At 39.0% G+C, this 17,871-nt stretch overlaps 1 protein-coding gene and 1 long non-coding RNA gene across 3 annotated transcripts in view; one reads left to right on the forward strand and one right to left on the reverse strand.

Moving 5' to 3' along the window:
* Positions 1-17,871, reverse strand: part of LOC145511697 (uncharacterized) — a 38,053-nt gene that overhangs the window by 17,392 nt on the left and 2,790 nt on the right. The gene's annotated exons all lie outside the window — the stretch shown is intronic.
* The window catches only part of FER (FER tyrosine kinase), a 484,930-nt gene continuing 474,353 nt past the window's right edge, over positions 7,295-17,871 (forward strand). Inside the window, exon 1 of one of the 2 annotated variants that reach the window (XR_014058072.1) lies at positions 7,295-7,377. The gene's annotated coding sequence lies outside the window, so the exon portion shown is untranslated. The remainder of the gene's footprint in view (positions 7,378-17,871) is intronic. The other variant, XR_014058074.1, reaches the window with a different exon arrangement.

Raw genomic sequence — 17,871 nt, forward strand, 5'->3', positions numbered from 1 at the left:
AAATTTAAACATGAAAATTTTCCCTGCCCTTTGATCTCCTCTCTCCCTTCTATGGTGCATTGTGTAACCTCATCATTTACTGACTAAACCTCCCCATCCACAGAAATAGCTGCTCAACCATTAAGAGCAACATTCTCCTAGTATCAACAAGGTAATTCCTTAGGAGATAACCTTTCTGCTTAATCTTGGAAGAGTCCACAGCAACACATGAGCCGCTACTTGGTTTGTACACTTAGATCAGGATTGTGTCAAATGTTGATAATACATCATTTAATGTACAGTCTTCTGTCTCAAAAACTCATGTATAAGTGTGCTTTGACCTTTAACTAGCAGAACAGTTCTTAGAGCTTTCTGAGAGGCTATTCCCAGGTTATAATCCTCAATTTGTCTTGAAAAAATTTTTCAATTTCTTTCTTAGATTGACTGATTATTAGGTTTTTTTTTTTTTAAATCAACAAACCAAAGGTAGCACCTCCTGTTTTAATTCTTAGAATTTACTGCAGAATTTAGAATTAAATTCTTAAAATTTATTCTTAGAATTTCAAAGGTGCTCAAAGACATATTTAGACTGACATGTCTCGGTGCCTTGTTTGTGATAGCAGAATGCTGTGAGAACCTACATATGATACGCACGGAACACACCAGTGTGGCAGTCGAGGACTGATGAAGTAATCTGCAGTGGGTGGCTACCGTGGAACACTGCAGTTTATGGTCAGTTAGCATTTAGCATCCATTCTTTTCCAGAAGAAGAAATTATTTTTCTCAAACTCTCTTGCGGCTAGGGTTCTTGATGAGAATTTCCTTCCACCAAGCAGTGTGCGTGTGTAAGATTTGGAAGCTGGAAGCCAGAGGAAGGCCTCCCTTGTAATGAGCTGCCAGCTCATTAGTGTTTGCAGCCAGTCTCAACATTCCGAAGTCTAGATATCAGCCTTGTCATTATCTAGAGGCCACAGACCAGAGGCGGCAGCAGAGCCTGGTCACCAGCCTCGGGGGGATCTGAGGCCACTGTGGGCTCTAGCAGTAAAGGGAAGTGAAGTTGCTCAGTCGTGTCCAACTCTTTGCGACCCCATGGACTGTAGCCCACCAGGCTTCTCCATCCATGGGATTTTCCAGGCAAGAATACTGGAGTGGGTTGCCATTTCCTTCTCCAGGGGATCTTCCTGACCTAGGGATTGAACCCAGGATTCCGGCATTGCAGGCAGATGCTTTATCCTCTGAGCCACCAGGGAAGCCCATTCTAGCAGTAAAAACAGCAGCAATCAAGAGACCCCTGCCCTTGAAATTGGTATTTGGTAGCACATTGCTGTCTTCTGCTCCTTGAGCCAGCCTACAACTTTTCTGGAGCAGCCGTGAAGAGATACCCCACATCCAAGGTAAGAGAAACCCAAGTAAGATGGTAGGCGCTGAGAGAGGGCATCAGAGGGCAGACAGACTGAAACCACAATCACAGACAACTAGCCAGTCTGATGACGCGAACCACAGCTTGTCTAACTCAATGAAACTAAGCCATGCCGTGTGGGGTCACCCAAGACGGACGGGTCATGGTGGAGAGGTCTGACAGAATGTGGTCCACTGGAGAAGGGAACGGCAAACCACTTCAGTATTCTTGCCTTGAGAAACCCATGAACAGGATGAAAAGGCAAAAAGATAGGACACTGAAAGATGAACTCCCCAGGTCGGTAGGTGCCCAATATGCTACTGGAGATCAGTGGAGAAAACACTACAGAAAGGAAGGGATGGAGCCAAAGCAAAAACAATACCCAGTTGTGGATGTGACTGGTGATAGACGCAAGGTCTGATGCTGTAAAGAGCAATATTGCATAGGAACCTGGAATATTAGGTCCATGAATCAAGGCAAACTGGAAGTGGTGAAACAGGAGATGACAAGAGTGAACATCGACTTTCTAGGAATCAGCGAACTAAGATGGACTGGAATGGGTGAATTTAACTCAGATGACCATTATATCTACCTCTGTGGGCAGGAATCCCTTAGAAGAAATGGAGTAGCCATCATAGTCAACAAAAGAGTCCAAAATTCAGTACTTGGATGCAATCTCAAAAACAACAGAATGATCTCTGTTCATTTCCAAGGCAAACCATTCAATATCACTGTAATCCAAGTCTATGCCCTGACCAGTAACGCTGAAGAAGGTGAGGTTGAACGGTTCTGTGAAGACCTACAAGACCTTCTAGAACTAACACCCAAAAAAGATGTCCTTTTCATTATAGGGGACTGGAATGCAAAAGTAGGAAGTCAGGAAACACCTGGAATAACAGGCAAATTTGGCCTTGGAGTACAGAATGAAGCAGGGCAAAGGCTAATAGAGTTTTGCCAAGAGAACGCACTGGTCATAGCAAACACCCTCTTCCAACAACACAAGAGAAGACTCTACACGTGGACATCACCAGATGGTCAACACTGAAATCAGATTGATTATATTCTTTGCAACCAGAGATGGAGAAGTTCTATACAGTCAGCAAAAACAAGACCAGGAGCAGACTGTGGCTCAGATCATGAACTCCTTCTTGCCAAATTCAGACTTAAATTGAAGAAAGTAGGGAAAACCACTAGTCCATTCAGGTATGATCTAAATCAAATCCCTTATGATTATACAGTGGAAGTGAGAAATAGATTTAAGGGACTAGATCTGATAGACAGTGTCTGATGAACTATGGACGGAGGTTCATGACATTGTACAGGAGACAGGGATCAAGACCATCCCCAAGAAAAAGAAATGCAAAAAAAGCAAAATGGCTGTCTGAGGAGGCCTTACAAATAGCTGTGAAAAGAAGAGAAGCGAAAAGCAAAGGAGAAAAGGAAAGATATTCCCATCTCAATGCAGAGTTCCAAAGAATAGCAAGGAGAGATAAGAAAGCCTTCCTCAGAGATCAGTGCAAAGAAATAGAGGAAAACAACAGATTGGGAAAGACTAGAGATCTCTTCAAGAAAATTAGAGATACCAAAGGAACATTTCATGCAAAGATGGGCTCGATAAAGGACAGAAATGGTATGGACCTAACAGAAGCAGAAGATACTAAGAAGAGGTTATGACCAACCTAGATAGCATATTAAAAAGCAGAGACATTACTTTGCCAACAAAGGTCCATTAGACAAGGCTGTGGTTTTTCTAGGAGTCATGTATGGATGTGAGAGTTGGACTATAAAGAAAGCTGAGCGCCGAAGAATTGATGCTTTTGAACTGTGGTGTTGGAGAAGACTCTTGAGAGTCCCTTGGACTGCAAGGAGATCCAACCAGTCCATCCTAAAGGAGATCAGTCCTGGGTGTTCATTGGAAGGACTGATGTTGAAGCTGAAACTCCAATACTTTGACCACCTGATGCAAAGAACTGACTCATTGGAAAAGACCCTCATGCTGGGAGGGATTGGGGGCAGGAGGAGAAGGGGACGACAGAGGATGAGATGGCTGGGTGGCATCATCGACTCGATGGACATGAGTTTGGGTGGACTCAGGGAGCTGGTGATGGACAGGGAGGCCTGGTGTGCTGCAGTTCATGGGGTCGCAAAGAGTCGGACTTGACTGAGCGACTGAACTGAACTGAACTGAACTGCACAGCTGCGTAAGTACCAAGTTTAATTTCCTTCCTATCTGAAGTACTTGGATTGATTTCTGTTTCATGCCCTGAATCCTGACAGATAAAATACGATATGGATGTCAAGAAGAATTAAAATCTCTATGGCATGTAGAACAATATTCAAGTTATAGCATTAGACTAAAAAATAAAAGTCGAGAATAGTATGTAAAGTGTATTTTCATTCGTGTAAAAACTACATGTGTGTGTATTTAATTATATTGTTGACCTGAAACAAATAGACAGCCATTATTTCTCCAGCAGGGATGGGTTTATTTGGGTCAGAGAGAATCACAGTTGGGTGTCTGCAACCAAGGTAAGCCACATACAAGCCCCCACCTGGCAGGGGAAAAAGAAGCCTTTTATAGTGGAGAGGGAGGAAAGGAAGTTGGGAGAGCTGTAGTAAAACAGAGGCTGTGGCTTTTCATTGGCTGAGTCCCTGCCAGGAAAGAAGCATCTGCTTCCTTTTGAACTCTGTTATCGTCACAGGATGAGAGAGCTCCCCATTCTGGTCTCCAACTCTATGTAATTTCTGTTTATTACATATTCTATTTATTAATATTTTTTGTTTATTAATGTTTTTTACAACATATACACATACATTTGTTCATACATAGAAAAATTCGAGAAGTTCATATAAGAAAATGAAATCAGTAACTGCTTCTGGGAAGACAAAAGTGGAGTCTGTAATTGGAATGAGGTCTATATTTGCTTTATATACACCCCTTAACCTGTTGACTTTTTAAAATTTTTGCTATGTTCGTTAAATACATTTTTTTCGATTAAAAACATTTTTTAATCATAAGAAAGTGGCAAGTTTTGTAACAAGTTTTAAACAGAAAGGAAAAAAAAACACCAATTAACCTGCCAACCTATTATTATATGGTTTTTTGTGTATATTTTCTCTAAATCCATTTTTATTAAATTTTTGCAGCAAAATGTACACACATACTAGTTTATAGTCTGGTTTTATTTTGTTTGCTTGTTTTTTGTTTTGATTTTGTTTTTCTTATTATATGTAACTCAGGAAATAAATAATTTTCATATGATGAGAAATTTTCTCAAATCATATTTCATTGGAATTAAAGTGTTATTGATTTAAGATGAACCATTACCTTATATATAATTAAGAAAGAACTTAAAAAAACTGCCTGCTAAATTATTACACAAACAACACATGGACTTTCCCCTTCAAATGAACCAGGTGTCTCTGGAAGTTAGGCAGCTTCTATCTAAAGGCAATAGGACATTTCTGACACACTGATTCTACACTCCGATGATGGTTCTACGGAAGGCATGAGTTGGTCAGACCAACCTCTCATTACTTTGAGATTTCTTTCATCAATTTCAAGCTATTTCATGGTTTCTCTTGCCCTCTATGCCTCTGGTTGGTATATGACAAGCTCATCGCACAGCGACAAAACATAACACAGCCTCCTCTTCAAGGTTGCATTGCATGACTATGTGGAATTGCAATCTTTCCTTTCAGTTCAGTTCAGTTCATTTCAGTTGCTCAGTCATATCCGAATCTTTGTGACCCCATGGACTGCAGCACGCCAGGCTTCCCTGTCCATCACTAACTCCTAGAGCTTGCTCAAACACATGTCCATCGAGTCGGTGATGCCATCCAACCATCTCATCCTCTGTCATCCCCTTCTCCTCCTGCCTTCAATCTTTCCCAGCATCAGGGTCTTTTCAAATGAGTCAGTTCTTCGCATCAGGTGGCCAAAGTATTGGAGTTTCAGCTTCAGCATCAGTCCTTCCAATGCATATTCAGGACTGATCTCCTTTAAGGACAAATATTTGTTTGTCATGTGAGTCCTCCTGCCCTATTAGTCTGCCTTGTCCATACACGATAACTTTCATTTCCATGTTGAATCATAGTGTGATTAGAAGGGACTTAAATTGCCAATTTAATTCAAATTGTGTGCTACTACAACGTACATAGTTCAGCTGATGTGACAATCACGTGAACACTGATGGCCAGGTTTACATGTGTAAGCAACAGCAATTCTGTGATTGCAAGACACCTTAAACTGTAACTCACAGTCCAATATCAGAGATGTGTGAAAAATATTCTCCTTAGAACAAATGAAACATTATCCTTTTGATCCTCAGAAAAGCTATAAGTCAATTCTACTATTCCTCAAATAAGAAAGCTGGGAATCAAAGAGGTTTTCAAGATATTTAGCTATTAAAAAGCAGGTGTTTTAAAATGTGCTCAGCCTGGCTCACGTGCCCACTGTTTTGATCAGTAAGCCACACTGTCTTCTTCTTCTAAAACTTTTTCTTTGTTGTTACATAATATTCACAATATGGCTGCTTAATATTTCTTCAAAAGGACAAATCAGAATTTAATAATGATCAAATATTAGATAATTGAATTCAGTTCATTCGCTCAGTCATGTCCGAATCTTAGCGACTCCATGGACTAGAGCTTGCCAGGCTCCTCTGTCCCTGGGGATTCTCCAGGCAAGAATACTGGAGTGGGTCGCCATGCCCTCCTTCAGGGGATCTTCCCAACCCAGGGATCAAACCTAGGCCTCTTAATAAAGATTATAAAGTGCATTTTATACATTTGTGAAGATTAGAGATGGTGTATTTGAAAAAATATTGCACAGCCAAATTAGACAGCAGATTCACCTTACAAAGTATAAGCTGGTGAGTGGACAACCAGGACCTTGTGTATTACTTGGATGCCATTAAGCTTCATTAGAGGTACCCTGTGCTGCCTTAATGCAAATGTTATTTTGCATCAACAATGAAAAGAAGTCAAATGCTTGGTGAAATATTTCCACTTGGAGGCATATATTCTCTTCCCCCTCCGCACCCCCATTGTAAAAGCAAAGGTTCCTTGAGTGAGGCACAATCACGGAGTGTACCTTTATGAGTAAATCTACAGCTTCTCTGGTGGCTCAGACAGTGAAGAATCTGCCTGCAATGCAGAAGACCTGGGTCCAATCCCTGGGTCAGGAAGATGCCCTGGAGAAAGGAATGGCTACCCACTCCAGTATTCTTGCCTGGAGAATCCCATGGAAAGAGGAGCCTGGTGGGCTACCGTCCATGGGGTTGTAAAGAGCTGGACACAACTGAGCAACTAACACTTTGACTTTGTCACTTTTCTTCCCTTCAGTAGATCAAATGAATGATTCATTACTCACAGCACACTGAAGAATTAAGTTGACACGTGCTATGGACTTTCAAATAGAGTAAATAAAATGAAGAAAGATAATTGATGTTTCTAGAGCAGCACAGCTTAATAAAGTATAATAATTAGCAGGCCAGCTCATAGTGCTTCAGCACTGGTAATTCTGAAACCAGAGTGATCTTAAAATGACGTGTCAATGAAGATTTGGTTATTCTTTTTCTTATTATAAAATGAAACTATAATCCTGTTATATTAAAGGTCTTTGGATATGTTTAAGTTATTGTGTGTTGCTTTAAATTTAAAAAATTCTGCAGTATTTTTAAATGTCCATAAAATGGCACAGTGGTAAAGAATCTGCCTGCCAATGCAGGAGACTCAGGAGATCTGGGTTCTATGCCTGGGTTGGGATGATCCGCTGGAGTAGGAAATGGCAACTCACTCCCGTATTGTTGCCCGGAAAATTCCATAGACAGGAGCCTGGTGAGCTAGAGCGTATGGGGTCACAAAGAGTCAGACACGACTGAGGGACTGAGCGCATGCGCATAGCTCTCTTGGAAAATAAACCAAGAAACTCTTTGGCGAGAAGAACCCCCTGATGACTTTGACAGCCGCTGGGGTCATGGACTTCTTGAGGAACGGTAGGGACAGAGCTCCAAATACATGAGATCACTACCTTGGAGTTGTGAGTTTTGAGGGGGCAGAAATAGTGTCATACACGTTCATTCCTTTTACAACACTGTATGGCTGCTCAATAAATGTTTGTTGGATAAACAACTTATATAGAGAAGCAGTGTTTTCCACTGTGGTGGGACATCAATGCTTAGGAAGTTCTTCACATACAGAACCTGCTGAAGTAATAGTCTTCGAGTATCTGCCTCTCCGTTTCATTGTTCCACTTCCTTTGTGTTCTCCATGTGCGACACTGATTTATTAGACAAAAAAGGGAAGCACACTAAGCTTATAATTAACCTTTTCTCTTGACATGTAATTAGCTAGGATTTATAAGATGCGAAAGGCTGTGATGGCTGAGAATGGGAGCGTTTACAGGGCTGGTTTTGTTTTACTAAGCTTGGAATAATAGTCATTTATTTTTATTGTACATTATGTATCTGATATATTTTTATTTCAAAATGGCCAATGATCTTCTAAAAGCTTAGATGTATTATTCTAGTCCTATTCTGGAATAGAGATCTGATTTTAACTTTTTTCCCACCATAATTCTGGAGAAAAAAAAAAAATTGGGGGGATCATACCAGTTGAAGTTCACATAAAGTTTTAAAGTATGTATAAAGTATAAGGTATGTATAAAGTATAAAGTTCAAAGTATGAATTGACTTTCATCTTTATTTTGTTGAGATAATTTTACTATTGTGCTACTATTCAAAATTATACTGTCAAAAGAATAACATTTTAGACGAACTAAATGAATCTTATACAAAATATATATTAAAATTTATATTAAACTAGACCTTAAAACTATTTGTACTGTTTTACAATACATTGCAAGCAAACTTTTATCAAATAATAGTTGTTTTGTGTAAGATGGAATTTGATTTTTAAGATTAGCTCTCCTTTATACAGGAAGAAATATTTTCCCACCAAATTTAGCAGGCTATGTTTGAGGGCAAAAAGTGCCTATGGTAGGGAAATGGATCACAAAGTAACTAATTTTTCCTTATTTGGAAAAAAATCTAATTGGCTTGCCAAATGAAATATGAGAGATTTTTAAGTTTTATTCTAAACTTAAAAGTGTCTCACAGTTTCTATGTTGTAAAGAACATAGGACATCCAACCTCACCCTGAACTGTCTTCTACCTCATAGTTCTTGGGCTTCTATGTCTTGTGAAAAACCTCTGTAACAGCATTTAGATCAGATATTTTCTTCAAGTCCTGTATTTTATCACGTCAACCGGTTAAGGTTAAAATGAGCAGCTGAACTCTTGTTCAAAGCATCACTTTGCCTCATCTGTACTGTAGCAAAGCACTCTTTTTATACCTTTTTAACCAGAAATAGTAGATATTTGCTCCATACCTAGCAATTTTCCTTGGCTTCCTATTTAATTAGATTTTCAAATTGGAGCTTTACCTGTAATTATCACCATTATTATTGCTATTGTTAGTCTTTTGTAAGTACAGCTTGTGTTCTGCGGACCCTCTTTCCTCCTGGCTAGTTAGATGTACGAGGATTATGCTGTAGCCTTTACCACCCTTCACCACCCTTCTCTTATTTACTTGTCCTAATTATTTGAAGAGCATTTATTGTGTTCAATGATTTAATAATGGTGACTTTTATAGTAAAAGGTTTTTTAAGAAACATATTTTAATAGCATAAAATATGCGAGTTGAAGGAAGTAAAAATGCAATAAAAACAAGAAAGACATATGAAAAGAAAGAAGCAAAGTTTAAGTTAGCTGAATGGTGGTCTTCTGTTTAGGAAATTCCATATCTTTCTTATGAGACCTGAGATAAATCTTCTTGATTTTTGCTTATGATGGGGAGGAAAAATGGCTTTTAGTTACCTATTCCATTACCTATTCACCAGGAATCTGGGCATTAGTTTTCATTCTACATTTTTACTACTATCCTCAGAGAAATTATTTTGTTTCCAGTGATTGCAATGGTCCCTGTCTTTGGAGAGTTGCTGATCCAAGGTTAAACTTTACATTCCCTCAACCTTCTTACAAATGTTTTATTAAATGGCACCTGTCTGTGCTTAAATAATAGGTAGCAAAGCTATTAGGAAGAAAAGCTAGGAGGATAGCAGACATAAATATCTTTTTCTGTGCTGCAGGGACAAGGTGACCTGGAAGACAGTCACAGGCTTGTTAATGAGGATAAACAAGCCCTACAGGAAGACTCAGATTGTAGAACCCAGATCATAATGTTTGGTTCAAAGCATACCAGGCTTTGTGGTTGGGATGCAGAAATAAATGAGATGCTTTGCCTCACGAAACTTGTCTAAGATTCTTTCTTCCTATGAGGATAGGAAAGACCTCTGGAATTGAGGCCTCTCTGTTGGAATAATGTAGTGGACACATCTCAGAATGAGAAAGGTCAGACTTTGTGTGACACAGAGTTTTTGGAAAAAAAATAAAATAAAATTTTTAGCAATCAATACTACTCATCTCCAAGCCGTTACTACTAGACTTATCAAATAGCTGGTATGCCACTGCCATCTTTATATCCTTGACATTTCATTTCTTAACCTCTTGAGATCATCCAGCTTCCTCACTCCTCTGAAACTATAATACATTCTGATCACTTAACTGAAACTACATTCTGAGAGAACGTAATCTCCTGATTGTTAATGGCAAAATATTGACAGAACAGCAAGGTAGTTAGTATAATGAGCTTTGAAATCAGTGTTAGTTGCTCGGTCATGTCCGACTCTTTGCGACCCCGTGTAGCCCACCAGGCTCCTCTGTTCATAAGGATTCTTTTCCAGGCAAGAATAATGGAGTGGGTTGCAGTTCCCTTCTCTAGGGGATCTTCCCAAAACAAGGATTGAACCCAGGTCTACCTGCACTGCAGGAAGATTCTTTACCATCTGGACCAGCAGGGATGCCATGTAAACTACATTCTCAGAGGACATAATTCCCTTATTGTTAATTTAATGGTAAAATGTAGGCAGAATAGCGTGGCAGTTAGTAGGATGCGCTTTGAAGTCAGAAACCTGGGTTAAAATTCTGATTCCATTACGTACTAACTAGGTCTGTGACTTGGAGGAAGCATTTTTTAGAACCTTATCTGAGAAATCAGGATAATAAAATTTATCTCATAAGATTACCACAAGGATTGAGAGAAAATGTGTAAAGAACCTATCATAGGCAAAACACAGAAGTGATACTCAACACCCTCATGATTAATTTTTAAAAGGCTTTTTACACTCTTTATTTCACCTGGCATTTCTATTTGCTGTTGTTCAGTCACTAAGTCATGTCTGACTCTGTGACCTCATGGACTGTAGCATGTCAGGATTCCCTGTCCTTCACTATCTTCCAGAGTTTGCTAAAACTAATGTCTGTTGAGTCGGTGATGCCATCCAACCATCTCATCCTCTGTCGTCCCCTTCTCCTCCTGCCCTCACTCTTTCCTATCATCAGGGTCTTTTCAAATGAGTCAGCCCTTCGAATCAGGTGACCAAAGTATTGGAGTTTCAGCATCAGTTCTTTCAATGAATATTCAGGGTTTCCTTTAGAATGGACTGGTTGGATCTCCTTGCAGTCCAAGGGACTCTCAAGAGTCTTCTCCAACACCACAGGAAAAGCATCAATTCTTCAGTCAGTGCTCAGCCTTTTTTATTGTCCAGCTCTCACATCTGTACATGACTACTGGAAAAACCATAGCTTTGACTATATGGATCTTGTTGGCAAAATGGTGTCTCTGCTTTTTAATATGCTTTCTAGGCTTGTCATAGCTTTTCTTCCAAGGAGCAAGCATTTTTTTTTTTTATTTCATGGCTGCAGTCATTCTCTGCAGTGATTTTGGAGTCCAAGAAAATAAAATCTATCACTGTTTCCACTTTTTCCCCTTCTATTTGCCATGAAACGATGGGACCACATGCCATGATCTTCATTTTTTGAATGTTGAGTTTTAAGCCAGCTTTTTCACTCTCCTCTTTCACTTTCATCAAGAGGCTCTTTAGTTACTCTTCCCTTTCTGCCATAAGGGTGGTGTCATCTGCATATCTGAGGTTATTGATATTTCTCCCGCCAATCTTGATTCTAGCTTGTGATTCATCCATCCCTGCATTTCACATGATGTTCTCTGCATAGAAGTTTAATAAGCAGGGTGACAATATACAGCCTTGCCGTACTCCTTTCCCAATTTGGAACTGGTCTGTTGTTCCGTGTCCAGTTCTAACTTTGCTGTGATCCACACAGTCAAAAGCTTTAGCATAATCAATGAAGCAGAAGTAAATGTTTTTCTGGAATTCTTTTGCTTTTTCTATGATCTGATAGATGTTGGCAATTTGCTCTCTGGTTCCTCTGCCTTTTCTAAATCCAGCTTGAACATTTGGAAGTTCTCATACAGCTGAAGCCTAGCTTGAAGGATTTTGAGATTACTTTGCTAGCATGTGAGAGGAGTGCAATTGTGCAGTAGTTTGAGCATTCTTTGGCATTGCCTTTCTTTGGGGATGGAATGAAAACTGACCTTTTCCAGTCCTGTGGCCACTGCTGAGTTTTCCAGATTTGCTGGCATATTGAGTGCAGCACTTTCACAGCATCATCTTTTAGGATTTGAAATAGCACAGCTGGAGTTCCATCACCTCCACTAGCTTTGTATGTAGTGATGCTTCCTAAGGCCCACTTGACTTAACACTCCAGGATGTCTGGCTCTAGGTGAGTGATCACACCATCATTGTTATCCTACATACTAAAAATGTTTTCTTTCTTCTTCTAGGGCACAAACCTTATACAGTCCTTAATGTTCAATCCTAGTAGTGTTCTTCTTTATTCCGTAAGAAGCCATTATCACTCTTTACCCAAAGGGAGGCAGGGAATGACTTATAAAGGGATTGTACCACTTTGAGGAAAGAAGTGACCCTCAGCCAACCCAAGACAACCTTGTAGTAGCTGGAGTAGTCACTATTACCCTGCTCTCACTCTCCTCCTTCTCCTTGGTCTACTACTGGGCCGCTTATTGGCTAAGAGAGCCTGAAATCATGGGAAGCCATGGATGTAGTGTGTCTAGTCTATACTTCAACATACATTCCATATGAATACTGACAAGTTTTCAAATTGGTTTGATGCAAATTAATTGTTCTACTGAGACTGTCTTTGATATGTTCTATGGGAAACACAGCTTTGATTTTATGAATGCCTGAGCCTTGTACACAGAACATATGCAATTAGAAAAAAATACAGCTAGAATGAAGGAATGATCACATCAAAGAATCTGTTATTTTACAAAATTTCACTCTCTTACTTCTCACTGATAAAGTTGGTTGGATATATACAAGCAGGCCTGTCCCACAAGGGACATTTGGCAATATCTGGGGTCATGTTTCTTTGCCATACTGATGGATGAGGGTGGGTGCTGCTAGCAGTTCACGTGTTTAATGATTACAGAAGCCAAGGCTGCCTCTAAACAGCCTATAGTGCCCAGGCCGTGTGCCATGTTTAGTCACTCAGTCGTGTCCGACTGTTTGCGACCCCCTGGACTGTAGCCAACCAGGCTCCTCTTTCCATGGGTATTCTCCTGGCAAGAATACTGGAATGGGTGGCTATTTCTTTCTCCAGGGGATCTTCCTCACCCAGGGATCAAACCCAGGTCTCCTGCATTGCTGGAGGATTCTTTACCATCTGAACCACGAACCACTAGGGAAGCCCAGTGCACTGGCCAGTCCCTGACAATAAAGAATTACCTGACCCCAAACCAAATTATTAACAGTGCCAGGGTTGAGATACTTGTCTAGTGGAAACTAAAGATACCAACAGCTCTAATGAACTTACTAAAGACTTTTGTCTATAAGTTTAGTATATGAAAAAAGGTAAAATGTTCTTTTAAAACATATATATGGATATAATTTATACTAAATATACATATATGACACATGCTTATAAAGTAATGAAACCACTCTGATAGCATGTGAAATTAATCGCCAACATTTCAACAATGATTTACCATTTACAAAATTCCTTCTCAACACTGTCTCCCTGGCAATATTATCTATTCCCACAGCCTCAACTTTCATCTCTATTATTATGACTTTCAAATATTTATCTCCAGCCCAGGCTGCAATATGTTACCGCATGCTGACTTTCTGTCCTCAGTATTTCCTCTGTCACTCTCACTGCCCTCATACCACTGTGTTAGTTTGGCCTTATCCTTGCTTCCTGGATTACTACGTGACCTCATTGTCCAAGATCACACCATCCTGCGGCTATAAAAGAAGGTAAACACCTTTTTCTTAGTACACAAACTATAATAGTCTCAATTCTGACTCATCCCCAGAAATCATCTCACCAAATTATCTGCCAGCTGCTTCTCAGATCTCCCAGGGTTCTGCCATGTGGTCTCCTGAGCAGGTCCACAGGTTCTCACCCTTACTGAGGTTTGAATGCTGCTGTGTCTTCCTTAAGACCACACTGATGATTCGGTTGGGCATGGCTGTCTACAGACTGGTCTGAAGGAGGAGGTATACTGTTCACCCCTTTGTGTCTCTTTCTGCAGCACAGAAGAGCATTTCCTGAATCCCTCATGGTGTAGAGTCCAGACTGTCAGTTTTGACAAATTTTTATGCATTCTTAGGGATTTTAAAAAAGGATATAGAATGAGGTAGTTACAATTTGCTCAGGGCCGGAACTGCTTTCAATTCAATTCAATCAGTCCCTTCCAAACTGATTCTGCTACCAGAAAAAGGGTAGTTTTCCCCTCATTTGAATTTAAATTCCTTGTGACAAAACTTCACCATACCCCTTACATGGAAGGATATGACCCAGTCCCCCAAAATAATACCATCAGAATAGTGTCAATTTCAGTTCATTTGTCAGAGCCCGGATAATTCAATCTTAAAATAATCTCTCATGGGCCATCAACAACCCAGTGAAGTTCTTTGGCTACACCAACCTTATTCTAGTTTACTTTCAGTCTCATGAAACATTTAAAATCTCAATATCAGTCTCACAAAGAATCACCTGGTTATGACCAAGACGACTTTCCAACCAGTCTGCTTCTTCTGGTCCAGTTTCCTCCTTCCCTGCTGCCTGTGTTCCTCAGAAATGCAGATCTGATCACTTCCTCACTGAAGACGCCATAGTGACCCCCACAGGCCTCAGGACTCCCTCTGCTGATCTCTTCAGCCCCATCCCTTCTCCTTTCCCCACCTAACAGCTATGCTTGAGTTTGGACACTCAAGAGTTCCTACAAATCCCCGACCTTGGATTCTCTCTCCTGCCTCTGCCTTTGCTGTTTTCTAGGCCAGGAATGCTTTTCACCCTGTCATCAGGAGGCCATATCTTATTCATCCTCCACGATGCAACCCAGTTACCGCTCTTCCAGGAACCCTCTCTTTGCCCATCCCCAGGTCTGGACCACACTGTTCTCCTGTCTGACATAGCTCTCATCACACTGCACTGAAATGGTTTGTGTCCTCCACAGACGTGGAGCGCCCTAAAGGCAGAGGAAACGGTGTTGCCCTCTGTATTTTCCGGCACCTGGCACAGGGCATGTAAACCCTCAGTTAAGTTTAATGGATGTTGACTCAGTATTTTCACTTGATCTTCTTAACAACACTGCGGAGCTAGTAATATTTCCAACAGTGCTGGAGGAAAGCAGTGAATCTATTTAAGACTAAAATGAAAATAACCATGAAAATTACGGTTATGGAATAGAATATAAAGTTTATGAATCGTGACAATGTAGAAATAATACAATTAAAATAGAGGAAAGCAGAAGTGGGTGTAAAGATGGGATGTGTGTGAGCTGTTGATTTGCTGTGTTACAGATGAAGTTATAAAGTAGGTTTTAAAGCTGACAGATCAAGTAATCATTGTACAACCACATTTCAAGATATGAAAGCAAACATTAGAAAAAACAGAAAAATAATGCAGTTAATTGAAATTAGGTTTTAGAGGGTAAGAAGTAGAAACTGGATACTATTATTCATGGTGGTGATATAAATATATATATATTTTAAAAAATTTTATTATGTATATTAATATCTATTTTTTAAAAAGAATAGAGAATAAAGTATGTTATATAAAGTTATGGTAACTTTTAGCTTAAAGCAACTGAGAGTACTAATTTTTTTCACATATTCAGGAGAAACACATGTACAAACTATAAAATACAAATATAAAAGTATATGGAGCATATTTAGTAAAAAATAAAAGCTAGAAAACAGAAGGGATATCTATCATATCAATAAATTACCTATGAAAACAAAATGACTCTCAAAAGGATTGTAAAACAAAATCTAATTAAATGCTACATATAAGATATATTCCTAATACAAGCTATTTTAAAATATTAAGCATTAAAAGTACAGAAGCAAGTCACAGAGTGAAACATAAATAAGATGAAGAAAATACTTGCTATAAAATATTAAGAAGAAGACCGACGGAAAACAATAGAAGAGCAGGCCAGAAGCTTGAGCAGACATTGTTAAGGATCGCATTTCTCATGAACACGTGGAAAGGGGCTCTGCCTCACTGCTGATCAGGAATTAAAGCTGCTACAGGGAGGCGGCAGTGGGTTATTAAAAGATATAGAATATAGTTCCCTGTGCTATACGGTAGGTCCTTGTTGTTAATCCACTTTGTATATAGTAGTGTGTATCTGTTAATCTCAAAGTCCTAATTTTTCCCTCCCTCACCTTTCTGTTTTTTTAACCATAAGTTTATTTACTGTGTCTGTTTTATAAGTAAGTTTATTTATATCAAAGAATCCACATATAAATGATATTTGTGATATTTGGCTTTGTCTGACTTAATTCATGCAGTGTGATATTCTTCAAGTTAAAAAAAAAAAAAGAAATTAATGCTGCAACAAACCCACCAGAATGGCTAAATATTAAAAAGACTAAAAAAACACCGAATGTCAGTGAGGATAAAGAGAATTGGGAAGTCTTATACACTGTTGGTGGGGGTACAAACTGATAGAACCACTTTGGAAGACAACTTGTTCCACCATTAGGTTGAAGAATGTGTTCTCCATGAAGCAGCTATTCAATTTCTAGATACATACTCATCAGAAATGTGGACATACATGTACCAGCAGACATGTATAAGAAGGCTCATTGGCCAAAACCCAGAAACAATTAAATGTTTGTTAAGGGTAATGATAAATTTACACCACGTAAAACAATACAACAGTGCAAATAAATCATTATAGTGTAAGCAATGACACAGATATATCTCATGAACATAACGCTGTTCTAAAAAGACTACACAATGAAGGATTACTGTGTGATTCCATCTACATAACTTCAAAAACAAGCAAAGCTAAACTCTAATGCAAACAGATTCATACTTACATAGTAAAAGAATGACAAGAAGTAACTATGTGATACTCCCATAAATTTCAGGAACGGACTACACTTAAGGAGAGGAAGCTGGCTGGGAATGGGCATGGAAGTAGGGGTGCTCCTTGAGTTCTATCTGCCTCTTTACCTGAACTGATTACACGATGTCAAATTGTAGTCATTCATTAATCTGCATGTTTATATTTTATGCAATGTTCTATATATGCTTAATAATAACAAACTTTTAAAATATGTAACAGATTCCAAATCTTCCCTTGAATTTTTTAAATAGCCTTTGAGAGATGTTAATAAATTTTTAGTGTAAGAATGCTTTTAAAAATCTTTTGAAAAGAAAAAATATAGAAGAGATTACAATGACAATAACCATCAAATGCATTATATCTGTGCATGAAAACTTTATCAAGATCACTCATTTGGCAATTCACTCCTTTCAAAGGCTATAAGTTCTAATGCTTTTCTCATGATGCCACTAAAGGTTTGCTTTGAGATAACTTTGGCTTTATTCATTCAAAGTCACCTTTTAAATTTTGAACAATAACAAACTCATGAGTTATAAAGAAGGCATATTTTAAGATGAGAAAAAATTCCTGACTCTGGTGGCACTACTGCAGAGTTTAATAAAGAAGTTTTAAAAATCTAATGTTTTAAAAATTTCTAGTATTCATTTGATGTTAACTATTTTTAAAGCAAAATATGAAAAGCAAAAAGAAAAACATTTACAGGAATTTCCTGGTGGTCCAGTGGTTAGGACTCAGAGCTTTCACTGCCAGAGCCTGGGTTCAATCCCTGGTCAGGGAACTAAGGTTCCCCACGAGCCACAAGGTGCAGACAAAAAAAAAAAAAAAATTGAAAAGCATTTACTATTGATTTTCTAATAGTTGGTAGACAGGTGTCAAGAAAATGATTAACATTATATTATATACTATATCATATGATTATATAAATTAACTGATTTTGTCCCCCTGGGGATATTTGGCAATGTCTGGAGACATTTTTGCTAGTCATGTGAAAGCGGGTGAAAGTGATGCTGTTCAACACCTTAAAAGAGACAGAGAAGCCCTGCCTTCCCTTCTCCCCCCAAACAAAGAATTATCTGGCCCAAATATCAATAACTCTGAGGCTGAAAAAAACTCATGAAAAAGTG

This window comes from Giraffa tippelskirchi, chromosome 6 (assembly GCF_054371585.1).
Source record: "Giraffa tippelskirchi isolate mGirTip1 chromosome 6, T2T-mGirTip1v1.2.pri, whole genome shotgun sequence".
Taxonomy (NCBI): Eukaryota; Metazoa; Chordata; class Mammalia; order Artiodactyla; family Giraffidae; genus Giraffa; species Giraffa tippelskirchi.